Source organism: Manis javanica, chromosome 4, assembly GCF_040802235.1.
Source record: "Manis javanica isolate MJ-LG chromosome 4, MJ_LKY, whole genome shotgun sequence".
Classification (NCBI taxonomy): Eukaryota; Metazoa; Chordata; class Mammalia; order Pholidota; family Manidae; genus Manis; species Manis javanica.
This window is the reverse complement of record NC_133159.1, coordinates 162,098,245-162,124,658: the sequence shown is the minus strand read 5'-3', so window position 1 is coordinate 162,124,658 and position 26,414 is coordinate 162,098,245. Positions and strand designations below refer to the sequence as shown.

Below are 26,414 nucleotides of genomic sequence, written 5' to 3'. Positions count from 1 at the left end.
GCCAGTGATTAACTTCTGTGCCAACTTTTGCCCTGCTTTTAGGCAAATGGCGGGGAGGGAGGGCAGAGAGCTAGCTTTTCTCCTATCTGCTTCAGCTCAAAATAATCCTTAGGCCAAAGCGGCATTTTCCCGGGGGGTGGCAAAATCTGCGAGCCTTCACATCCAGAGAAAGGCCCCTCTTACTTAAACTCTCCCAACCCTCCCCCGCCCAACACAAGCCCGCATCCTGTATATAATGAGCCATTCCTGACCCCCTCTCACGGAGATGCCCCACGGTTCGCCATGGCGTCGGTCCTCTCATTTTGCAGCAAGAGAGAAACGCAACCCGTTTCTCTGTGGGCGTGTTCCCTGGAGGTCTTTGGTGTCGACAAGTTCTTAAGAGGGTCCTCGCTGTTGGGGCGCAAGATGGAATGAGTTTTATTCTGTTTAAAAAGCCAGACATTTACAGATAGAAGAACGGCTCAAAAAAAGGAAGAAGAAAAGGAAAGAAAGAGAGAGAGAGAGAGAGAGAGAGAGAGAGAGAGAGAGAGAGAGAGAGAGAGAAAGAAAGAAAGAGAGAGAAAGAAAAAGAGAAAGAGAGAAAGGAAGAAAAAAAGAAGAAAAGAAAGAAAGAAAGAAGAAAGAAAGAAAAAAAGAAAGAAAGAAGAAGAAGAAAGAAAGGAAAGAAAGGAAGGAAGGAAGGAAGGAAGGAAGGAAGGAAGGAAGGAAGGAAGGAAGGAAGAAGAAAGAAAGAAAGAAAGAAAGAAAGAAAGAAAGAAAAGAAAGAAAGGAAAGAAAGAAAGAAAGAAAGAAAGAAAGAAAGAAAGAGAAGAAAGAAAGAAAGAAAGAAAGAAAGAAAGAAAGAAAGAAAGAAAGAAAGAAAGAAAGAAAGAAAGAAAGAAAGAAAGAAAGAAAGAAAGAAAGAAAGAAAGAAAGAAAGAAAGAAAGAAAAAAAGAAAAGAAAGAAAGAAAGAAAGAAAGAAAGAAAGAAAAAGAAAGGAAAGAAAAGAAAAGAAGAAAGAAAGAAAGAAAACACTTAGGGAGAGGAAAGGGTTGCTGAGCTCATCTCTTTAAAAACACTTCTTCCAGGGCAAGGCAGGTTGGTAAAAGCAGAGAGGGACGGACGTATTTGTATCTGCGCCTGTGTATGTGTACATATATAGAACACACGGCGGTCAAATGATGTTAGGTGGTGAGCGTTCACCCTAAAACTGTTTCAACGTCGCTCTACGTTTGAAAGAAAAGTCCCATAAAGCTGTTCGTGTCTATTCCCGCTCCAGGACTTCTCCAGGGAAACGAGGCTGAAGGAGCTTTGTGGCTAGGCGCGTTTCCGTTTCCAGGCGAGTGGGCGAGCACCGAAGGCGGGAAGGGCGGGGCATGCAAATTTGAAGTGGCTAGTTCGTCTGGGAACTATGGGACCAAAAAACCCCAAAAGCGTGAAACCCCAAATAAGAGAAACAGTCCTACAGGTTGTGGGGCTGTAATAGGTTTTCAAGTCTAGGGAAGAGGGTGTGCCTTTGGCTGCTGGCGAGATTTCTCACCGTGAGCTTAAAGAGGTGTGAGAGGCAGGGTGCGGCCTGGAACGAGTAGCTGCGGTTATCGCTTCTCGGCCTTTTGGCTAAGATCAAGTGTAGTATCTGTTCTTATCAGTTTAATATCTGATACGTCCTCTATCCGAGGACAATATATTAAATGGATTTTTGGAGTAGGGAGATGGAATAGGAGCTTGCTCCGTCCACTCCACGCATCGACCTGGTATTGCAGTACTTCCGGGAACGGTGCACCTCCCTCTCGGGGAGATTAAGCTGTTTTGTCAAAATATAGTTTGAAGCGGTGAGCGGTCAGGTCTCCTGGTCGGCTTAGCGGTGGATTGTGACGGCGAGGTTTCAGTGCTTGGTTTCTGCAGTTCTCTTCACTGACGGTTTGCGGCCACCGGAGCCTTTCACGTGTTCGTGTGTCCTACATTTTCGCCGTCTAATCAAGTAGAGAGGTGCGAACGCCCAGGGCTCTGGTAGTGCAGCCTTATGCATGCATACACTCCCAGGGTCCCGTAAAAGCAGTCCCCACCAGACGCCCCTGCGCGCCGGGAGCCCCTTCCGTGGTGTGCCCAGCTTGCCGCGCAAAGACCGGACAGGAGGGTCGGCTGCGGTGGGCTGCGAAGGATCAGCTGGCTCGGTTGCAGCTCCCGGGCTTCTGCGAGTCCCTGAAAGCAAGAGCTTGGTTTTGTTCACGGCTCCTTCCCGCGCACGTTACTGCACGCTCCGCCACCGTTCAGTGAATGAGACCGGGTTTCCTAAACGCGCTCAGCCAGTGCCCGACACGTCGCGATTATGATGGCTCCTCAGCCAGCATCCCCCCACACCCCCACACCCACCCCGCCAATCTCTCCCGGCTCGGGACCTGGCTGCTCACGTGCGAGTTCTTCGCGCAGGCCGTCTTCTGCCCCGTGGTCTAGGGCCCCTGCTGGTTTCGTCCCGACAGGGGGACGTCCTGGGTTTCCATCCATTGGAACGAACATCGCCCTCCGCAGATCAGTAATTCGCCATGGCATTTCAGGTTCCTCAGCGTAATTCACTGTGGGTAAAATTGTAGCATTTCCAGAATATCTCGCCTGGCTTTAGCATATCTGCATATCAATAGGCGTTCAGAGGTGGAAAGAAGTATGGCTTTAGTGCATTTGCATCATTCCTCAGGAGTGGAGAGAAGTTCCTCTCCATATCAATGGATAATCACCTGGGCAAGGAAAGCTTATCTGTACCCAAGAGGTGAGGGGAGGGCAGGTTTTGCTGCTGCTGGAGCTTGAAAGAGAGTGGGCCCCGGACTGCAGTTTGTAAGAAATAAACGGATTTTAAACTTTATTTCTCCCTTTGCTTTCAGTTGTTAGAGGCATTTTGCCCCGGGATTTCCTCTCCCTGGACTTACATTCACTCACGCGGAGTTTGCTCAAGTCCACTGTGCCCAGATCCCAAGTGCCTGCAAATTGCGCCCAGCCCCGCGCTCTGCGGAGGCCCTCCGGGTGCCCTTGTTGACCTCACCGTTGTGCGGTGCTGTCGTGAAGCCGGCCACCCTCTCTCGCTGCAAGGGAGCCTTGAATGTCGGGGCATCAGGGACAAGTGACTGCAAGAGCACGGCGGGAGTTCTCAGGCAGTGCCCCTTTCCCCAGCCTAGCCAATCAACCCCGCGTGGCATCAAAATTGGGATGGCTTCTTTTGGGAGGGAGGTGGGGACAGGGAGAGGGGTCGATCTTACAGGTGAAAATGGCAACTCAGCATGGCATAGTTTTGATCTGCAGTGCTCTAATCATGGGCAAGGTTGAGCATCGTCTCCTGTGTTTGGGCGCCTCTGTGTTTACTTTCCCTCTCCAAACTCCCCGTTCAGGGACTTCAGCCCTTTTCTTGCCGAGTTATTTATTGGTTGGCCTTTATCATAAGGGCTTGTATCTGCAATTTGCATATTAAGGGAGCCGGTCTTTAGATGGAATGTAAGGGGCGAGTGTCTTCTCCTTTCGGGTATCTGTCTTTTGCCTTTGCTTAAGATGATGATTCCATTTGCTCAAGGTTCCGTTGAAAGTTTTTTTTATATGATCGTAATCATCAATTTAAAAAAATAGCTTTCAGATTTTCAGTAAGGGTTAGAAAGGACTGCCCCCTGAGGGTATAAAATAATTCCCTACATTTTCCTCTAGGTCTTTTTCTTCTTCTTATTTAACATCTAAGAAACCTTTGAGACATTTGGTCTTTACGCTGGAGTACGGTGCAAATTGAGTGAATTTTTCCCTCACGAATTGGAGCGGCCCCCTTAGATCCTAAACTGTGCCACACGCACAGCACATTTTTGTAACATTCCTGGATTTTTCTTTAAAAAGCAGCACCATACACTGACCTAACCTACCTTCGGTTCTTTGAGTCCGCGGATTGACCCATTCCTCCCGCGCACATGACCCCAACCCCGAGAGGTGACTGTGATCCCATTCCTGCCCACTAGGCGTTCCCGGTCAAGGGTACGCGTGGTCACGTGCATGGGTAAGTATGCAGTCACGTGTATGGGTAATCCGGCTCGCCAGAACCGGATGCCGAATCCGGAAGTGAGCGGGCAGGGCACTACAGAGTGGACGGGGCCCTGGGACTGAACAGGGGGCCTAGTGATATACCTCCTGTCTTTTGACCCTGGGGAAATGGATTTGCCAAGGAGGACACAGCTGCAAGCCACAAGGGACTCTGGGACTCCTGCCATCACCACTAAGTTGCAACTTAACGAGCAGTCATTAATCACCTGCCACCTGTGACTCCACCCACCAGGGCCTGTGCTTGGTTCTGGGAGGAGAGATGGGCCAGACACCATTCCTCGCTGCCGGAGAGCATCCGGCCCAGGACCGGGACTAAGACACCCGCCCTAATGGCCGGAACACCAGGTCCCATCAGGAGGAGACCATGAGAGATGAACCCGCCGTGGTCCCGGATCCCACCTGGCCGTGACCCCCTTGACCCCCTTGAGGCCCCATTTGGCTCTGTCCCTATCGGGAGCATGTGATACACACCCAATAAATGAGAAAGTGAGGTGGAACACGAAGCTGGCGGAATCGGGAAGACCTTCCTGGCATGGAGAAGGCTGAATAGGACAAGTCAGAATTTAGATGGCGGGAGGGAGCGGACATGTTGACAAGAGGGGGGAACCTGGGCATGGAGTCTGAGGCAAGAGCCTGGGCAAAAAAATACAGAGGAGTAAAGCAAAGGGGGTGGGGAGGCAACCGGGAATCAAGAGACCGGGTTCGTGCCACGCACTGACCTGACCGGCTACTTTGTGGTTTTGACCCGGGCCTCTTTCCTGCCAGTTAAACACCTCCACCCCCACCACAACCCCACCCCTGTGTCTGTACCCTCACAGACTCATTCATATCCCAGACTCAGCCAGCTGGTTCGGCTTCTCACGGGGAACCCGCTCCCCGACCTCACCCCACCCTTGCTCTGGCTGGAGCCCTCCTTAGACCAGACGAAGGCAGTTCAGCCGGGGAACCACTGTCCCACAGAAGCCAAGACACTGTTGGTCAGCCATCAGGCTCGAATCGAGGGGACGTTTGTTCACCATGGAAGGGAGGGTCACAGGAGGTCCCGGTCCATCTGCATGGTGCCCATGGAAGGTGGCCTCCCAATCCCATTCCACAGAGGACAAAGCAGCTTGCAGCATGTACTGGAGAGTCTGAGGTCGTTTTGATGTTTGACTCTTGACCGACAGCTTTTAAGCCTGGCCACTCCTCCTGCCCTTCATCTGGGCAAGCTGATAAGAAAGCCTCACCCAGGCGCCGTTCTTGCATCTGCTTGGGAGCCACCCTGCTCTCCCCAGAAAGCCTCATTCTGTGAATTACAAGCCCTTTCATATCCTCTTGGTGCACGTGTGGTGTCACCAGTCTCAACATCCAAAACAAATTTGGGGGGTGAGGCAGGGGGATCCCTCCGACTCTGCAGAGTGGCAACACGACACAGAAGCTACGGGACTTGCCCTCACCATATTCCAACAGGGAGCCAAAGGCCTCCACACTAGCCTGGGTGGCCCCCCCGGTCTGTGACAGAACCAGGGAAGTCGTGATTTCTTCACATACACTGTTTACTGAGCGCGTTCGGTGTGTTAAGCACTGAGCCAGTCTGGGGTCGTCATAAGCCCATTCATGACTGGACCTGCAGGAGCACATTTAGCACTTTCATGGTCACAGATAAGTCACTACTTCATAATAAGTGGGCCTGCAGCGGCATCCTCACTGGGCGCTCAAAGGAGTGTCTCTGGAGGCACCCCGTGCCAGGAAACACCTGGCAAGCTCTGAAGTACACCAGCCGTGCCCCCACCCGCCACGCGCCGCAGAGATTGGAATTCAGTCGCTGTATGTTCGGTGCTGCTGGTGTTGGGGGGAGTTTGGTTCGGAGGTGCAGGGCAGTCAGAGTACAAGGTGAGGAAGGAATTCATTAAAGCAAGAGTGTTAGGGAATGACAGAATAGAATAATAAAGGGAGTTCCTTGAACAGCTACTCAGCATGGGGCGCGTCCCCCACTAACTCCCCAAGCCGGTGTCGCCTGGCGTCCAGTGTCCGCGTGGATCCGCACAGCGTGGGAACTGAGTCCCTACCACCCCAGAATTTGAGAGAGCCGCAGAGCGCTGGATGGAGTGAGATTATGTTCGGCGAACTTCCTACAGGTAAAGGAGACTTTCAGGCAGGCTACTTAAAGAGCACGACTGTAAACTGCAGTTCCCAGTCACCTAGACGACGGTACGGTGACTTTTGCAAGCCCAGATCTGAGCTCTAGGTGGCCTCTCCCTACTGTCTGAGAGAGGACAGAGAGAGTGAAGCTTTAATCCGGAGGATTAGAATGACAAAGCAGAGTACCAAGGACACTTAGCACTGGAAAAGTGCAGAGACAAAACGTTTACGGTGAGCAGGGAGAAGTTACTTTGAGGCAGAAAGGAGCACACTTGGAGAAAGGGGAGTGTGGGCTGCTCCAGAGAAGAGGCACCCCTGAAAGGCTGGGAGAAGTCGAAGACGTACTTACAAAGTGCGGGCGACCGCAGAGAGAGAAACGCCCTGAAAGGTTGAGGGTGCCCCCTTTTAAGGATATTTCAGGAATGGGACAAAGGCCTGGGGGTGCAGACTTGTTAAGTGGTCCCTGAATGTTTAAAATCAACTTACCACAAGAAATTGACTGCTCTGATTCCTCCCTGAGATACGGCGTCTTGGTCTGGGCGCTCTCAAACGAGACTGCCTGTCCTGCCCCCAAGGTGGGCTGAGTTACTGTTTGCTAACAAGTATGTTAAGAAACTTACTTTCCAACTAACTGGGTTTTAAAATGCAATGTTATCTTTAAGATGGAATCCTTCCCGTTTTTACTATGTTGTTTATGACTGGGCTTGCTCGCTAAATCAATTGCCCAGGTCCCAAATGATTTGATTAGGGCTGGAGGAGGAAAAGCAGCACCTGAGTAAAGAAGGGGAGAAAAAGAAAAAAAAAGCTGGGCCTTTTAGCAAGCTCAAGTAAATCTTACAACAGCATGATTTAATTGACACAATAAAGCCATGGGCTATATGCTGAGGTATTTTCTTATCTAGGGGATATATACAAACATTCCAGGCCAAGTTACTCCTGGCTTTTTGAGCTTTAACAGATTAACTCATTAACTCTGGGTCTTTTCTGGCTCTAATTTTAGCTGGTTAACTTTCTGAGTGTCTTTTAGTGGGCTTTCCTGGCCTTATTCTCTTTCCACCCGGCTCATATCTATTTTCCTGCTTAACACTGGGACATCCCTATGATTCAAATGAAGCCCCCCACACACCCTTCCCCCCGCAACCCCCCAGGAGGTTCTCATGTGCAGCTGACACAGGGACCGTGGGTGTGTGTGGTCAGAGTAGGCTGAGGGCCTCTCGAAAAGGCAAGGCAAGATATTCATAGTCAGAGCAGGTTAAGAATATGCAAGGAAACCACCTACCGAAACTCGGGGTTAAGCATTACGCTCCAGGGTCATTCTTCAGTAAGATCAGTTAATATTCCCCAAATAAAGGAAAGTATCTCAGCATAGCCCATGTTTCTATTATGCTCATCATTTGTCATCATGTGTAAGATTCACTTTAGCATACTAAAAGCCCAGGCCTATGTGCTGCTTTTCCTCCTTTGGACCTGAACAGGTGATTAGCAATCTGAATGGCAAGCTACCGGAAAACTGATAAAAAAAACTGATAAAAAAAGATCTAACGTCTCCTCAAGGATGAACATTTTAAGAACACTTAACAGGTCCACATCCCTAGCCCTTTATCACGTTATAAAACCCCTAGACAGTGTACAGTCGTGGACTCTTTTGTCCCCTCCTGGTGTGAGCCAGGAGCTCTTTCCTCTTACTTTATCTCTAAATAGAAGCCTCTCACTTGCTCTCCTACTTTAAGTGTTCACGAAGTTCATTCTTCAACTCTGTGACCAAGAACCCCGGCATTAAAGCCAGGGTGGATAGACACTGCTGTAGATCCAGAACAGAATGAATTTCCCTTCCCTTCCAGGGAAAACCTTTATAGGTATGGCCTCATTTGCCTGTCATTTGCTCTGGATGGTAAGGGCTTCGGCGGAGAGAATTTAGGGCTACCGGAGGCAACCGGATTTAAGTCATCTAAATCTGAGTCCCAGGGACAGGCACTAACTTATTCCTATGTTCCTCCTTGTTATTATGTATTTCTGCCAGGAAATGTTTGTCATCCAAAGGTCGGCCTGGGCCAACTTCGGGTAGAGGCCAAGGTAAGGCAGGCACATGAAGAACTTAGTCTAAGGAGAAGAGGCAGCAAATAAATGGAAGATTTGGCAGAAGACTGAGAGGGTTTCGGGGACTTGGGGTGGGGGGACACAGAGAGGGGATAGGGGCATGAGAGATGGCGGCGTGGTGGGGGAGAGACCTGGTCTGTCCTGTGCTGACGGACATCTGGGGTAGTGGGAGAGACCGTGATGTGACAGGCCCTGATGGATGATGCACCCAGGGGAACAGACACAGGACAATCGACATGCTGTGGGTAAAGTTGTAACATTTCCAGAATATCTTGCCTCGCTTTAGTGCATTTGCATATTCTCAGGGGTGAAGAGAAGTTCATCTCCATGTCAATGGGTAATTACCTGGGCAACCAAGGGCGTCTGAACCTGAGAGGTTAAGGGGAGGGGGCTGACTTGCTTGCTGGCTCCTTCCCGGAGCAGAGGAGACAGCCCTGGGCTGCAGTTTGTAAGCAATAAATGGGTTTTAAACTTTATTTCTCCCTTTGACTGATTTTGGTTTTAGAGGTTTTGCCCCGGGATTTCCTCTCCTCTGACTTACACCCCCAATCTGAGGAATTCTGCAAGCATTAGGGTAAGTGAGTACCCTTCCTGCCTCTGATGGTTTCCTCACTGTAAAATGATGTGATTTAAATAGATGAGTTCTAAGCTCTCCTCTACTTCTAAAAATCCCACTTTAAAAATTGCCAGGCTAATACTTACCTTGAGCTTCCTTCTTTCTCTCGAGCTGTCCTTCTACAGGAATAACTCTGTTTTGAAAGAAAACATGATCATGATTATCCATCACAATGATCACTTCCTCCAAATCCTTATTCACTCATTTTTATTTTAAGTCTCGTTTACCAGTGAGACGATAACCTTTTAGAGGACAGGAATTCTATTCTATGTAATAGTCCTCTGACTCTTCCACAGTACCTAAGAGGAAATCCCAGGGCAAAATACCTCTATAAAACAAAATCAGTGAAACGGAGAAATAAAATTTAAAACCCGTTTATTGCTTTCAAACTGCAGTCCAGGGCCGTCTTTCTCCTCTGCTCCAGAAGAAGCAAACCAGCAAGCAAGCGAACCCCTCCCTTTAAACTCTCAGATTCAGACACACCCTCGGTTGCTCAGGTAATTACCCACTGACGTGGAGACAAACTTCTCTCCACCCCTGAGGATATGCAAATGCACTAAAGCCAGGCGAGATACTCTGGAAATACTGCAATTTTACGCACACCTGCCTCTCCCCCTATACATTGATTTCACCCTATTGCATTCACCCTGTTCACATAGTTCTCCAAGCTTTTCTGACCTCATTCTCTAATCGAGTTCAGTAGAGCATCTACTTAGGTGGTAGGTCTTCCATGAGTGGGACGGAGGTGGTGTGTAAACTGCTTATGCCTATATGGCACGCGTGTAGTGGGTCATGACATAAAACGGAGCTCACAGCCCAAGCACAGTGTAATCAAGAGAGAGGTCCCCAGCTGGAAAGGAACCATCTTCTCTTCTTTCCGCTCCTCACTAGCAATATGACCACAGGGCAAGACAGTTTCCTTTCTCCTTCTCCATTTCTTTATTATAAAAGGAAGAGACAAACCACTGTCTGAGGTCTCTCCCAGTTAAAATTCCGAGGTTTGGATAAAGGGAGTAGAGACCGGGGGCCTGAAAAACCAATAGGATGCAAAGGGACATTTGACAGGAAGGGCTCATATTTTCGGCCTTCCACCAGTTTTGAAGGAGACTAGCATCCAGGACCATGTGTCCTTCCCTACCCTTTCCCCGGAGCCCAGAAGTCCTCTGGACAGGCTGATGTCCACCCCCAGCAGGAACAGGTACAACCAAAACCTCTCCCCTTCCAGCCATTTCCCTTAAAGTACTAGTGACAATACATACCTGTGTGCCAGTCCCATTCTAACTCAGCTTTGGCTGCGGAGCAAAGCATTAGGGCAAGTGAGTACCCTTCCTGCCTCTGATGGTTTCCTCACTGTAAAATGATGTGATTTAAATAGATGAGTTCTAAGCTCTCCTCTACTTCTAAAAATCCCACTTTAAAAATTGCCAGGCTAATACTTACCTTGAGCTTCCTTCTTTCTCTCGAGCTGTCCTTCTACAGGAATAAATCTGTTTTGAAAGAAAACATGATCATGATTATCCATCACAATGATCACTTCCTCCAAATCCTTATTCACTCATTTTTATTTTAAGTCTCGTTTACCAGTGAGACGATAACCTTTTAGAGGACAGGAATTCTATTCTATGTAATAGTCCTCTGACTCTTCCACAGTACCTAACTTGGGATCTTGCATGTAGCTGGCAATACATTTCCCTGATCATTTGAGATAACATTCAACAGATAATTCCTCATAAAAACTCTTAGATATAGGAAAATAAATAAAATAAAATTATCTATCAGGATCCTAAACAGCAATATTGTTTTAAAGTTAAGAACAAGAGTAGGGTGCCTATTATTGCTGCTACTATTCGTTATTATTGAGGAGGTTCCTAATCAATGTGATAAGAAAAATGAAGTATTGCAAAGGAAGAGACATATTTGCATTTGAAGTGATGAACAACATGAAAAGCCCAAGAGGATCAAGTAAAATTTTATTGAAGATAATATGAGAATTCACCAAGATACAAAATCAAGAAATCAACATATAAACCTCAAAAGCTTCCCTATATACCATGGGTAATTATGACTTTTAAAATGGAAGAAAGATCCCATTTACAACATCAGCAAAAAATACATAAACTCTTCTGAAGGACTCTAAGAAGATATGAATACATGAGCTGAGATACCATATCTAAATTGTTGTAAAGATGTAAGTTCTCCTCAAATTTATCTATAAATGTAATGCAATCTTATTCAAATCCCATAATTTTTTTTAATGAAGGTATCATTGATATAAAATCTTATGCTCAGGTTTCACATGAGCAACACTGTGGTTACTACATTCCCCCCTATTATAAAGTCCCCCCCACACACACCCCATTACAGTCACTCTCCATCAGCATAGTAAGATGCTATAGAGTCACTCCTTGTCTTCTCTGTGCCCAAAACTCTTAGTTCAATAACCCAGTTAAAATGTAAGTTATGACTTTTTAGCCAAAATGCAAAATATTTAAATCTTCGATGAAAGTAAAAAAGGAACAGAAATCATCTCCTGAGCCATGAGATGGTTGCAGTACTTAACAAATTTTATTATGCTGGCAACTTAAAAAGATAGGAATCTTCAATAGTTGTCAGAGGAGTAGGACTCAGATTTCTGAAAAATGAAGTGGAATTAAAATTATCTGCATTTTCATAACTGACAAAATTTATATATATATATATATATATATTTGGTGTGGAACTTGAAGGTTAAAAAATATCATTATCTGTCTTTATCTATAAATCACACCTAGAATCTGTAAAGCACTCTTCCTTTGGGAACTATTCAAATCTAGAAGTCTCTAGATGATAAAGGGGAGAAGAGAAAGAAGAAAAACATAGGAAAAAAGGGGAGAGCAAAGAAAAACTTTTCAGGTGAAGAATTCTACAAATGACTATACTGGGAGGAAATACCCTTGCTCTGCAGGAAAACATATTCCCGTGTCCTCCGTAATTCAAGGTGCTTTTCTTTCATTTCTGGAAATGAAAACAATTCCACAGTTTAAACCACCAGTTATAGCAGGACCAGTTCCTTGTTTTTGGAGCCCAAGAAAAAGGGTTAAGTCCAAGGGGAAGCAGTAAAACCCGTGCTCCCATCACATACTTGGATGTGTGTGCCTGTATCACAGTATTTGCTACATGTATGTGATCACCTGTTTACTGGTCAGTCTCTTGGATTGTGGGCTCCTTGAGGGCAGGGATCAGACTTTATTGTCATTGTCATTCCTGTGCCTGACATAGTGCTTGATACGTACTGAATATTTAATAAATGTTTGTTGAATAAATAAATAACATTTTGTTTACACATCAATAAAATAAACAAATTCATTTTTGATGCAAATTTTTATTCCAAAATGCTGAGAATTTCTTCTCAATTCTTTAAAACAAACAGTCAAACAGACAAAAACCAAAACAACAACGACAACAACAACATCCGGGGAGAAAAGAAAATCTTCCTGTAAGTTAACTCTACTCATGAATCATTAGTGGCTTTTGCAGAATATTGTAATTATCACAACTAATATCTACTGGGCTGCCAGGCATCTGTGATCAGCTTTTCATATTTAATCCTCACAGTAACCTTATATGATACATGTTATTATTATTACCCCATTTTACAAACGAGGAAACTGAGATACAGAGAGGTTATATAACTTGTCCTAAACCATCAAGCTAGTACTGAGAGGCAGCGCTGAAATCCAAACTCAGTTCTGATTCCAAAGCCTGGGTTTGACCTGTATGGAAAAAAGGGGTTTAAAACAGCTGTTACTTTAACCTTAATTTTGAGAGCACTAAATATAGAGATAGCTTTTCAAACTTCATCTACCCTTCTGGGAAACCTCTATGAGAATTACATTTTCCCTTTTTATTTCTTTTCCCTAATCATCTCCCATGATTAAATATCTAATTAGCCTGTGGTCATGGAGACTTCAGAGATTTAAAACCCTGTTGCATGCGAATCAGTGAAAATGGTGAGTAAGGACATCTGAAAATTTATCCCTCTGTAAAAACAATGACAACAACCAAAATCTGGCACAAATAGTCAAATCACCTTTCTCAGAACTCTGGAAATTTAACCCATGGGCTTACAGCAATGTGGGGAGCATTTATTCAAGAAAGACATTAATTTCTGTGCAGTGAGATCTGTGTTGCTTTAAGTTGTCATAGACCTTTGCTCTCCATCCGGTGGTAGCCTTGAAAAACAACCCACATCCCAGGTGCCGGAGGGAGCAGGACTGAGTTCCTTCAGAGCCTCCTCCCCAAAGACTTGTTTCCGTTTGGGCTGTCTAGTGGTTCCCTGGAGGACCTTACTTGAAAGGCTTGTCTTTGACCTGACTGGGCGCTGCCTAGTGCTAAAAGCCTCTCCTCACAGGCCATTTTTTGAAAACAGTAACAGGTAAATGTTTTAAATGTGGTAAGTATGTGAGGCAGTGGACAAAAAACAGCCTAACCGAAAAGCTTAAAAGAAAAAGCCGAGCGGTGAGATGTCCATAGAGACTGTGAAATGCTCCGACAAATTCCTGGCAAGCTGGGAAGACCATGAGACACACTCCTGGGATTCTAGAAAAAAAACCATTAGCACTAATGAATGAGTTCAGCAGGGTTCTGGAATACAAAATCAGTAAGCAAAAATTAGCTGTATTTCTATACACTAGCAATAAACAATCCAAAAATGAAATTAAGAATACAATTCCAAGTATAACAGCATCACAAAGAATAAAAGTTTTCGGAAAAAATTTAACCAAGGAAATGGAAGATTCATACACTGAAAAGTATGAAACATGGTTGAAAGAAATTAAAGATTTAAATAAATGAAAGACATGCCGTGTTCATGGATCAGAAGACAGCATTGTTAGAATGTCACTACTCTCCAAATTGATCTATGGTTTCAGCACAATCCTCATCAAAATGCCAGCTGACTTCTTTCCAGAAATTGACAGACTCATTCTCAAATTCACATGGCAACTCAGGGGACTCAGAACAGCACACACAATCTTGATAAAGGCCAAAATGGGAGGACTCACACACCCTGGTTTCAAAACCCAATTCAAAGCTACAGCAATCACAGTGTGGTGCTGGCACAAGGACACACATATAAATCAATGGATCCGAGTTGACAGCTCAGAAATAAACCTTTCCATTTATGGTCTATTGATTTTCAACAAGGGTGCCAAAACAATTCAGTGTGGAAAGAATTCCAAATGGTGCTGGAACAAACTGTATATCCACATGCAAAATAATGAAGATGGACTCCTAACTTCACACCATATGTAAAAATGAACTCAAAATAGATCAAATACCTAAACGGAAGAGCTAAAGCAATACGAATTTTAGAAGAATTTTAGAAGAAGTAAATTTTTATGACCTTGGATTAGGCAACAGTTTCTTAGATACGACACAAAAAGCAGAACTAACCAAAGGAAACATAGATAAATGGGACTTTGCTTGGAGCTTTCTAGTTTCCCAACGCTAGTTATTGAAGAGGCTGTCTCTTCCTCATTCCTTTACCATGTATGTGTGGGTTTATATCTGGGCTGTTCCATTGATCTATGGGTATGTTTCATTCATATGAAATGTCCAGAACAGGCAAATCCATATGGACGGAAAGTAAATTAAGTAATAGTTGCCAGGTCCTGGCAGAAGGGGAAAAAGCTGAGTTAACAGCTAATGCATATAGTACTTCTTTTTAGGGGTGATGAAAATATCCTGGAACTAGATAGTGGTGATTATTGTACAACCTCATGAATATACCAAAACCCACTGAATTGTATACTTTATAATGATGCATTTTATGTTACGTGGATTATATCTCAGTTTTTAAAAGAGAGCCACATTATAATACATAGCGCACTGGTAGCCAGAGGACCAAACATGTCAGTAGATGGAGGAAAGGAGAGTGACAACCCAGACTCTTCCAGAACGAAGTTGAGAGGGAGTCAGCCGTGAGGCTGGGAGCAGTGCCGTTTGTTCCTGCTTTGGGAACTCCCCTTTTCCTTTCCTTGTCTGCTTTTCTCAATATGTCTAGTACCATTAACTGGTTTCTTTTGCAACACTGGTTAATATTCACTAATGTAATGTTATGAAGACAAAGAATGTGAGTGTCACATGTCTGGTTAAGTACAGTTGCTCAAACTTGGAGGCTTTGAATAAATATCCTTTGCTTGAAAAAAAAAAAAAAACTGGTGGTAAAAACTTCGAGATCACTGGTGGGCTCTGTACAAGTAAGCCCCCACACTTCCCCATCTTCTCCTGCCCACTTTCATGTGGGCAGTACGTGCTTGCCTCTCTCGTAAGGGTCTCGGGTTTGCCAGCCCCACCACCCCAACATGTCCTGCCACATAGGTGTGATGCCACGGAGGGGATGGATCTATGCCAGTGAGTGTTGTGGGATGTGTGGGTGGCTTGGGCCCCTTAGTTCAGAGCCTGTCTGGAGGGGGCAGAGAGGTAACAGTGCCTGGGGTGGGGATGGCAGTGGATATCTGTGTTTTCCTTTGTCCCGTGGACTGTCCCTCCCCTGCCCATTTTCTAGGGGGTGTCCAGTGGTTTCTTATCAACATCTAGGATCTCATTGGATCATTGGGTTTGTTCACTAGAAGCTGATGCCTTGCCCATCAGTCGAGGGTATATTTTGCTGACAAATGAGTGTGAGCAACTCATGAGAAGAAATGGTTTTCAGACATCTTAGCTTAGGGAGTTATCGTGGACCCAGAATGATTCATGGCTGTTTTCTCTGTTGGAGACCACCAACTTTCTGGGGGAGGGGCATGGGAGTAGAGCAGGGGGCTGAGAGGGGATGTCTGTCGTTTTCATACTTATATGCACCTGTCGCTCAGTCTCAGCACATGGTAGCCATTCAATAAATGTCTTAATCGATGAACCCTACCTGATAACATTGTACAGCAATAAATTGGCCAACTTAGAAGAAATGGACAGCTTCCTGGAAAAATGCAACCTTCCAAGACTGATCCAGGAAGAAACAGAAAATCTGAACAGACCCATTACCAGCAATGGAATCGAATTGGTAATCAAAAATCTTCCCCCGAAACTCCCCCAAAACCAAACTCCAAGTTCATATGGCTTCACGGCTGAATTCAACCAAACACTGAAGAAGAGCCAATAGGATCCTTCTTAAAGTATTCCACAAAGTAGAGGAGGGAACACTTCTAAACTCACCTTATGAGGCCAGCATCACTCAAATTAGAGTCCACATTGGTTTCAAGTACACAACATAGTGATTTTAGTGATTTGGCAGTTATCTTATTAAATGCTCACCCCAACCAGTGTAGTTACTGTCAACATAGAAAGATGTTACAGAGCTATTAACTGTATTCTCTATGCTGTACTTTCCATCCCTGTGACTAATTTATACTATGATTGAATATGATTACATAAATGATCCGATATCTTTAATAGATATAGGCGTAATTAGATAATGTGTTCTTGTGTGAGTTTTGGAAGACTGTGTCTTTCGAAGAATCTCTTTTGTAAGGGAGGAAAGTTTTCCTCCACCTTCTTAGGGACCCAGGCTGGGCCTCTGGTTAGACTAGGGAAGATTAACAAAGGAAAGGCACACAAATTTAATAGAAAATTTCACAGCACAGAAGGCTTTCTCAGGAAACGAAAACCTGAGAAAAAGTGAAACCTGAGTATTTTATGCTAAGTGTGATGACCATGGATAGTCGTATAGCAAGGATAGGTCATAGAGTGTGAGGTAAGGGCAGTAAATTGGAGGACACAGCAAGGCCTGCCTGTTAGGGTGCTTCTCAGCGTTCTTTCATAAGGACAGTCCTTTCCTCAAGGTGGAGGGAGGGCGCCTGTCACGAGGGTTTTAGGACCGGTTTCGGGAGAGGAAGGTTAGATGGACCTTCCTCGCTGTTTTCTCAAACCCCTTCAGCTTGAAATAGTCAGTGTGGCCAGGTGCTCTCTTTTGAGATCGCATGTCCTGAGCCTCGTAAGTTTTATCTAGCCCAGGTTATTAAATTTGTGAGCAGAATTATTCATTCTATTGCTTTATTATACTTCTAATATCCATGGGATCAGTAGCGATGGCCTCCCTTTCATTTCTTACATTATTTTATCTTCTTTTTTTCCTCAGCCTGGCTAGAGATTTATCAATTTTATTGATCTTTTCAAAGAACCAACTTTTGGTTTTATTTCCCCCCCGCTATTGTTTTCCCGTGTTTAATTTCATAGATTACTGCTCCAGTATTTATTGTTATTTTTTTCCTGCGTACTTTGGACTTTTCTTGTAATAGCTCCCTAAAACGGAATCTTAGATTATTGACTTTAAATCTTTCCCCTCTAATAAATACACAATTCAAATCTATTGGTTTCTCTCTAAGCACTGCTCTCATTGCATCCCACACATGTTGATAACTGCCTTTTCATTCTCAGTTAATTTGAAATATTTAAAGTTTCTCTTCAGATCTTCTTTGGGCCATGTGTTACTTAGAAGTTGTATTTAATCTTCAAGTGTTTTGGGATTTTCCACCTATCTTTCTGTTACTGACTTCTAGCTTAATTCCACTGTGATCTGAGAGTATATGTTACATGACTTTTAGTGCTTTAGCTTTGTTAATGTGTTTCATGGCCCATAACGTAGTCTGTTTTGGTGGATGTTCCGTGTGAGCTTGCTTCAGAAGGATGTGTATTCTATTGCCGGATGAATTGTTCTTCACATATTAATTAAGTCCAGTGGATTGGTGATGCGATTGACTTTCGCTATGTACTTAACTGATTTTTCTACCGGTTGGATTTGTCCTGAAGGGAAGCAGATTACACGACACACAAATAACGTCACTTTGGCAGGTGAATTACTTTGAGCTTGAAGGCAACCAAGACACAGCACACTCAAGACAAACTTTCACCTCCCCCTTAGCTACCTAAACTATGTACCCCCTTTATCTGATTCCCATCTGTGTCCCTTATGATAAACTGGTAAATGTAAGCAAGTGTTTCTCGAGTTCTGTGGACTACAACTCTAGCAAAAGTAATCTGAGAGTCCATAGGAACCTGGTTTCCAGGCAGTCAGGAGCACAGGTAAACTGGACTTGTAATTGTTGTCAAAGTGGCAGTCTTGTAGGACATAGTGTCAGAATCGAGTTCAATTTGTAAGACACCCAGTGTCCACGGAGAACTGGAGAATCGCTCGGTGGTGTTGGAGAACACAGCAGACACTATTACAATCCCTATTTTGATACATTTAGGCCAGGCCATTTATGTTTCAAGAGCTTGATATTGATATAGTTGCACTGATACCTACCATATTTCTTAGTTTTCTACTCACCGTCCTTGCTCAATGCTTCTACATTTTCCTGCCTCCTGTACTTTTAAACGAGCAATTGCATTTCCTATTTTCTCATATAAAATGAACGAACTGAACTTTTTAGTGGTTGTCATGGTGCTTGCAGCTGAAAACGGACCCAGTGTTTTAAAACTATACAGCTTCACAGCAACACAAAGTGCTTCCTTGACATCTGCAACCAAGCCCTCAAACAGCCCAAAGCAAGCTCCTCAACACACTACTCCACGGATGATTTTCCCCTGGCCAAAAAAAACCAACAACACCCCCCGTTTCACAGTCACCAAAGACTATTTCAAAGCAGCAAAAAAATAAAGATTCAGACAATACAACCACATGTTCCATAGGAACCCGCGGGGAGTCGCCCCGCACTGTTCGCAAGAAACCCTGCTGACTTCCCTAAGCCTTGAAGCCTTGCGTTATTTAGCCACGGTCCCCGAGAACCAGCCCCTGTGCACAGATAGACAGGTCTGCTGCTTTTACGGGACTCTGGGAGTGTGTATGCATAATGCTACACCGGCAGAGCCCAGGGCGTTCGCAACCCTACTCGATCAGACCGGGAAGATCTACGTTACACGAACACGTGAAAGCCTCGGGTAGCTGTTGGCCGTCAGTGTGAAAAAACGAGTAATAGGACCTCGCTGTCATAAACCGCCGAATCTATTCTAATCTTCTCTTTGACAAACGCTTAGTCTCCCCCGAGAGGGAGGTGCATTGAAACATGCCAACATTGTAGAATACAAAGGATGCTATTTACTGCAATACCAGGTCGATGGGTGGAGCGGACGGAGCAAGCCCCTATTCCATCTCCCTGCTCCAAAAATCCATTTAATATATTGTCCTCGGATAGAGGACGTACTTAAACTGATAAGAACAGATACTACACTTGATCTTAGCCAAAAGGCCGAGAAGCGATAACCGCAGCAACTCGTTCCAGGCCGCACCCTGCCTCTCACACCTCTTTAAGCTCACGGTGAGAAATCTCGCCAGCAGCCAAAGGCACACCCTCTTCCCTAGACTTGAAAGCCTATTACAGCCCCACAACCTGTAGGACTGTTTCTCTTATTTGGGGTTTCACGCTTTTGGGGTTTTTTGGTCCCATAGTTCCCAGACGAACTAGCCACTTCAAATTTGCATGCCCCGCCCTTCCCGCCTTCGGTGCTCGCCCACTCGCCTGGAAACGGAAACGCGCCTAGCCACAAAGCTCCTTCAGCCTCGTTTCCCTGGAGAAGTCCTGGAGCGGGAATAGACACGAACAGCTTTATGGGACTTTTCTTTCAAACGTAGAGCGACGTTGAAACAGTTTTAGGGTGAACGCTCACCACCTAACATCATTTGACCGCCGTGTGTTCTATATATGTACACATACACAGGCGCAGATACAAATACGTCCGTCCCTCTCTGCTTTTACCAACCTGCCTTGCCCTGGAAGAAGTGTTTTTAAAGAGATGAGCTCAGCAACCCTTTCCTCTCCCTAAGTGTTTTCTTTCTTTCTTTCTCTCTTTCTTTCTTTATTCTTTCTTTCTTCTTTCTTTCTCTCTTTCTTTCTTTCTTCTTTCTTTCTTTCTTTCTTTCTTTCTTTCTTTCTTTCTTTTTCTTTCTTTCTTTCTTTCTCTTTTTCTTTCTCTCTCTTTCTCTCTCTCTCTCTCTCTCTCTCTCTCTCTCTCTCTCTCTCTCTCTCTCTTTCTTTCTTTCCTTTTCTTCTTCCTTTTTTTGAGCCGTTCTTCTATCTGTAAATGTCTGGCTTTTTAAACAGAATAAAACTCATTCCATCTTGCGCCCCAACAGCGAGGACCCTCTTAAGAACTTGTCGACACCAAAGACCTCCAGGGAACACGCCCACAGAGAAACGGGTTGCGTTTCTCTCTTGCTGCAAAATGAGAGGGCCGACGCCATGGCGAACCGTGGGGCAGCTCAGGAATGGCTCATTATATACAGGATGCGGGCTTGTGTTGGGCGGGGGAGGGTTGGGAGAGTTTAAGTAAGAGGGGCCTTTCTCTGGATGTGAAGGCTCGCAGATTTTGCCACCCCCCGGGAAAATGCCGCTTTGGCCTAAGGATTATTTTGAGCTGAAGCAGATAGGAGAAAAGCTAGCTCTCTGCCCTCCCTCCCCGCCATTTGCCTAAAAGCAGGGCAAAAGTTGGCACAGAAGTTAAACAATCACTGGCAACCCTAGAACCCTTATGAGCCCAGAGACTGGCACCAGGGGACTCTACGTAACAAACTTTACTGACTAGTCCTCATCTTCTATTATTCCCCCCTTACGTCTTCCCTCCCACAGTTCGCCACCCTAGGAGCTCAAAAGTCCTTTTCCTTGGTCTTGTCACTTCTCCGGACAGTTACTGGGTCGGTTGGTTTCTTTGTTTGTATAAGGCTATATATACATATATACATATCTGAGTTACTCATCCCTGAGTATATACAACGCTAATCAGTTTGTCTTTCTCCTGTTAACCTGTCTTTTGTTACGAAGCCCCAGCCTCCCACAACCTAGAAGGGTAAAAGGGAAAAGATATTTCTCTTCCCCTACCAGGGGCTCTCAGGCACTTGGGGGTAGGTAATTCTGTGACTGGGTAGCTGAATAAATCTTACCCAGAAGGAGGGGAGGGGTCGCGCGAGGCCAAAGCTGTCATTGGACGGCATACAGGGAGTGAGTGTTTGGTAGATTTTGTTGTTTGGGCCATTTTCTTTCTTGCCTGAATTCGGATGTGACTACGGACTGGTCTTGTGTCTGTCTTGATCCGTTCACGGCCACAGAATGGCCTTGCCTGCTGTTGATGTTGAAAATAAGAGAAGGGAAACCTCGCTGCAGATGGAGCGGGGAAGCCCTGAAAGTCGGAGCTCTCACCCACGGAGCCCTCGAGTCGCAGTCCGCAAGTCTACACAACCAGCAGGAAGAAGGAAGATGGGAATTATTTTGACAAAGGGAGGAAACTTTGATAAAGTTTCACACAGGAACTTTATCTCCTGCCTCCGGAGGAGGCGGAGGACGGGGACGCCTCCTTGCCGCACCGGCAACGCCTTAACCCGCTGCTCCGAGCCAAGGAGAAACCGCCACCACCCTGGAACTCCTCCTAAAACCTAGGAAAAGCTGACCTTCCCTTCGTCTCCTTGGATCGGCTTGTGGATCCTCATAGCTTGTGCGCCCGGATTGCAATTCCTCCGCTATTCTTGAATACTCTCATTTTGAATGCAAACATTCAGCAAAGCATAACATTTCCGGAAGATGCCCTTGAAGGTTTATGTACAAAGAACTGAAATTTCAAGTGGTGAAATCAAACATCATTCCTTGATAGACTCTATTTTTGCACCTAAAGTCCACCTGTTGTACTAATGAGACTCACAAACACTTTTAAAGAGCTTCCTGCATGTTAGGTACCTTTCTGATGCTTTTTGTTATGTGTAGTACCTCATGTAGTACTCAAAATCATCTGAAATAGGTACAGATAGTATTTACATATTTTACACATAAGGATACAGAGGTGCAGAGAGGTCTCGGTAGCTTGCTGTAGGGCAACCACTCTCTCTGGCTGCTTTTAATTGACTGTCCTTATCCTTGATCTTTGCCATTTTAATTAGTACATGTTTTGGTGTGCTCTTCCTTGGGTCCCTTGTGTTCGGATTCATATTATTTTCTCTTTGCCCCTGAAATGTCTTTATTGACTCGTGGGTTACCTCGAGGTGTATTTCATTTCCACACTTGAGGTCCTGTTTTTTTTTTTTTTTTAACGGTTTTGTTACTGATTTTAAGTTAATTACCTTCTTACCAGAAAACATTTTGTATGAATTGAAATCTTTTCACTTGTTAAGTAAGATTAGTTTTATGACCCAGTATATGATCTCACAGTGTATGTCATAATGCACACTTGAGGAGACTGTACATTCAGTGGCCAGGATACATACTGGAATGTCATCAGGACCTGTTGGTTGGTAGTGTTGGTCTATGGTGGTGGTGTTCCAGTTACAGACTCTTCTCTTTTCAGTTGTATCAATTTTTGCTTCGTGTAATTTGAAGCTCTTTTGTCAGGTGAGTATACATTTGGAATTTGATGAACGAAATCATAATATTATGTAATGTCCCTTTTTACTCCTTGTAATTTTGTTAGCTCTGAAGTTCTGAATATTTCGTGTGGTAGCAATATATAGCCTTTAGCTTTCTTTTGTTTAATATTTTACATTTCCCTTAATGGAGGTCAGATTCTCTTAGCTTTCCATCATCAAAGTCTCTCTCTCTCTCTCTCACCACCGCCCCCCTCTATTATTTTTGTATTCATTCCACAAAACTTTTGCTTAGATAAAGGATTCTCTTCTGGGTTGGCAGTTCTTTACTTTCCTCACTTTAAAGATACTATTGAACATTCTGTGGCCTCCACTGTATTTTATGAGAATTCTGTGATCATTCAAATTTCAGTTTATCTTTGCTTTTTAGCATTAGGACATGTTTAGGCTTATCAGGCCTAACTGTTACTGATTTTGAGTTTACGCCTTATTGGGCCTAAACCCTTTGAATTTGCTCTGTTTGGGGCTTGCTGAGCATCTTGAATCTCTAAATTTATGTTTTTGTCAAAGCTGAGATCTTTTCTGCTCTCAGTGAGAATTGTTTTATCTAAAAAATAATATTTTCTTTTCTTTTATAGAACACCTATAATGTGAAATTTAGACAATTTGATACTGTCCCACAAGTTTCTAAGGATGTATTCATTTTTTCCAGTGTTTTTTCCTGTCTTTTCTTCAGTGTAGATCATTTCTGCTGCTCTGTTATCTTCAAGTTTACACACCCTTCTATCATCTCTGTTCAGTGATTGAGCCCATGCAATATCTTTTGTCATTTTTGGTAATTATATTTTTCAGTTCTAATTTTCTCGACGTGGATCTTTTCTTTATAGTTTTTATTTTTCTGCTAGAAGTTTAGTGTTTCCAATTTTTAAGAGTATTAAGCATTACCACATTAGTATGGTTATAATAACAGCTATAAAGTCTTTATGTGATAATTACAACATGAGGCATCTCAAAATAGGCATCTGTCCCTCCTTTTCCTTGAGAATTTGTCACATTCTCCAGTGGCGTGTGTATGTGTGTGTTGTTTGTTTTAGCATGTGCAGTAAATTTTGGATTTTATTCTGGCCATTTTGAATATGATCGTGTCATTTCTGAGTCATGTTTGTGCAGGTGCATTCAGAGCATTTACATTTAGGGTGCTTATGGATAGGTATGTACTTACTGCTATTGCAGGCTTTAGATTCGTGGTGAGCAAATGTTCAAGGGTAACATCCTTACTATCTAAGAGTCTAATGTAACTCACTTAGTGTGCTATTACACACACAAGCTAAAGGTTCTTTTTTTTTTTTTTTCCCTCCTTTTCTTCCTCCTCCACTCTTTATATATTGGGTATCGCATTCTGTACTCTTTCTCTGTACATTTTTATTACCTCTGGTGACAGCTATTTCACCTTAGGAACACTTCCATCTATAGGAGTCCCTCCAGAATACACTGTAGAGACGGTTTGTGGGAGGTCAATTCTCTTATTAAATATATCATGCCACTCTGTTCTGGCCCGTAAGGTTTCTGCTGGGAAGGCTGATGATAGCCTGATGGGTTTTCCTTTGTGTGTGATCTGTTTACTCTCTCTGGTTGCTTTTAATAGTCTGTCCTTATCCTTGATCTTTGCCATTTTAATTAGTACACGTTTTGGTGTGGTCTTCCTTGGGTCCCTTGTGTTCGCATCCATATTATTTTCTCTTTGTCCTTGGAATGCCTTTATTGACCCATGGGTTGCCTCGAGGTGTATTTAATTTCCACACTTGAGGTCCTGTTTTTTTTAACTGTTTTTGTTACTGATTTTAAGTTTATTACCCTTTTATCAGAAAACATTTTGTATGAATTGAAATTTTTTCACCTGTTAAGATTTATTTTATGACCCAGTATGTGATCTCACAGTGTATGTCATAATGCACACTTGAGGAGACTGTGCATTCTGTGGCCAGGCTACATACTGGAATGTCATAAGGACCTGTTGGTTGGTAGTGTTGGTCTATGGTGGTGGTGTTCCAGTTACAGACTCTTCTCTTTTCAGTTGTATCAATTTTTGCTTCGTGTAATTTGAAGCTCTTTTGTCAGGTGAGTATACATTTTGAATTTGATGAATGAAATCATAATATTATGTAATGTCCCTTTTTACTCCTTGTAATTTTGTTAGCTCTGAAGTTCTGAATATTTCGTGTGGTAGTAATATATAGCCTTTAGCTTTCTTTTGTTTAATATTTTACATTTCCCTTAATGGAGGTCAGATTCTCTTAGCTTTCCATCATCTAAGTCTCTCTCTCTCTCTCTCACCACCGCCCCCCTCTATTATTTTTGTATTCATTCCACAAAACTTTTGCTTAGATAAAGGATTCTCTTCTGGGTTGGCAGTTCTTTACTTTCCTCACTTTAAAGATACTATTGAACATTCTGTGGCCTCCACTGTATTTTATGAGAATTCTGTGATCATTCAAATTTCAGTTTATCTTTGCTTTTTAGCATTAGGACATGTTTAGGCTTATCAGGCCTAACTGTTACTGATTTTGAGTTTACGCCTTATTGGGCCTAAACCCTTTGAATTTGCTCTGTTTGGGGCTTGCTGAGCATCTTGAATCTCTAAATTTATGTTTTTGTCAAAGCTGAGATCTTTTCTGCTCTCAGTGAGAATTGTTTTATCTAAAAAATAATATTTTCTTTTCTTTTATAGAACACCTATAATGTGAAATTTAGACAATTTGATACTGTCCCACAAGTTTCTAAGGATGTATTCATTTTTTCCAGTGTTTTTTCCTGTCTTTTCTTCAGTGTAGATCATTTCTGCTGCTCTGTTATCTTCAAGTTTACACACCCTTCTATCATCTCTGTTCAGTGGTTGAGCCCATGCAATATCTTTTGTCATTTTTGGTAATTATATTTTTCAGTTCTAATTTTCTCGACGTGGATCTTTTCTTTATAGTTTTTATTTTTCTGCTAGAAGTTTAGTGTTTCCAATTTTTAAGAGTATTAAGCATTACCACATTAGTATGGTTATAATAACAGCTATAAAGTCTTTATGTGATAATTACAACATGAGGCATCTCAAAATAGGCATCTGTCCCTCCTTTTCCTTGAGAATTTGTCACATTCTCCAGTGGCGTGTGTATGTGTGTGTTGTTTGTTTTAGCATGTGCAGTAAATTTTGGATTTTATTCTGGCCATTTTGAATATGATCGTGTCATTTCTGAGTCATGTTTGTGCAGGTGCATTCAGACCATTTACATTTAGGGTGCTTATGGATAGGTATGTACTTACTGCTATTGCAGGCTTTAGATTCGTGGTGACCAAATGTTCAAGGGTAACATCCTTACTATCTAAGAGTCTAATGTAACTCACTTAGTGTGCTATTACACACACAAGCTAAAGGTTCTTTTTTTTTTTTTTTCCCTCCTTTTCTTCCTCCTCCACTCTTTATATATTGGGTATCGCATTCTGTACTCTTTCTCTGTACATTTTTATTACCTCTGGTGACAGCTATTTCACCTTAGGAACACTTCCATCTATAGGAGTCCCTCCAGAATACACTGTAGAGACGGTTTGTGGGAGGTCAATTCTCTTATTAAATATATCATGCCACTCTGTTCTGGCCCGTAAGGTTTCTGCTGGGAAGGCTGATGATAGCCTGATGGGTTTTCCTTTGTGTGTGATCTGTTTACTCTCTCTGGTTGCTTTTAATAGTCTGTCCTTATCCTTGATCTTTGCCATTTTAATTAGTACACGTTTTGGTGTGGTCTTCCTTGGGTCCCTTGTGTTCGCATCCATATTATTTTCTCTTTGTCCTTGGAATGCCTTTATTGACCCATGGGTTGCCTCGAGGTGTATTTAATTTCCACACTTGAGGTCCTGTTTTTTTTAACTGTTTTTGTTACTGATTTTAAGTTTATTACCCTTTTATCAGAAAACATTTTGTATGAATTGAAATTTTTTCACCTGTTAAGATTTATTTTATGACCCAGTATGTGATCTCACAGTGTATGTCATAATGCACACTTGAGGAGACTGTGCATTCTGTGGCCAGGCTACATACTGGAATGTCATTAGGACCTGTTGGTTGGTAGTGTTGGTCTATGGTGGTGGTGTTCCAGTTACAGACTCTTCTCTTTTCAGTTGTATCAATTTTTGCTTCGTGTAATTTGAAGCTCTTTTGTCAGGTGAGTATA

At 43.6% G+C, this 26,414-nt stretch overlaps 2 non-coding genes across 2 annotated transcripts; one reads left to right on the top strand and one right to left on the bottom strand.

The window, feature by feature from the left end:
• The first annotated feature begins 1,577 nt into the window (after positions 1–1,577).
• Positions 1,578–1,768, top strand: LOC140849364 (U2 spliceosomal RNA). The gene has a single exon (XR_012131100.1). It is a non-coding gene; the product is annotated as a U2 spliceosomal RNA (small nuclear RNA).
• A 17,162-nt stretch (positions 1,769–18,930) lies between these two features.
• On the bottom strand, positions 18,931–19,114 carry LOC140849316 (U2 spliceosomal RNA). Its single transcript, XR_012131061.1, has one exon. It is a non-coding gene; the product is annotated as a U2 spliceosomal RNA (small nuclear RNA).
• Positions 19,115–26,414: the final 7,300 nt, after the last annotated feature.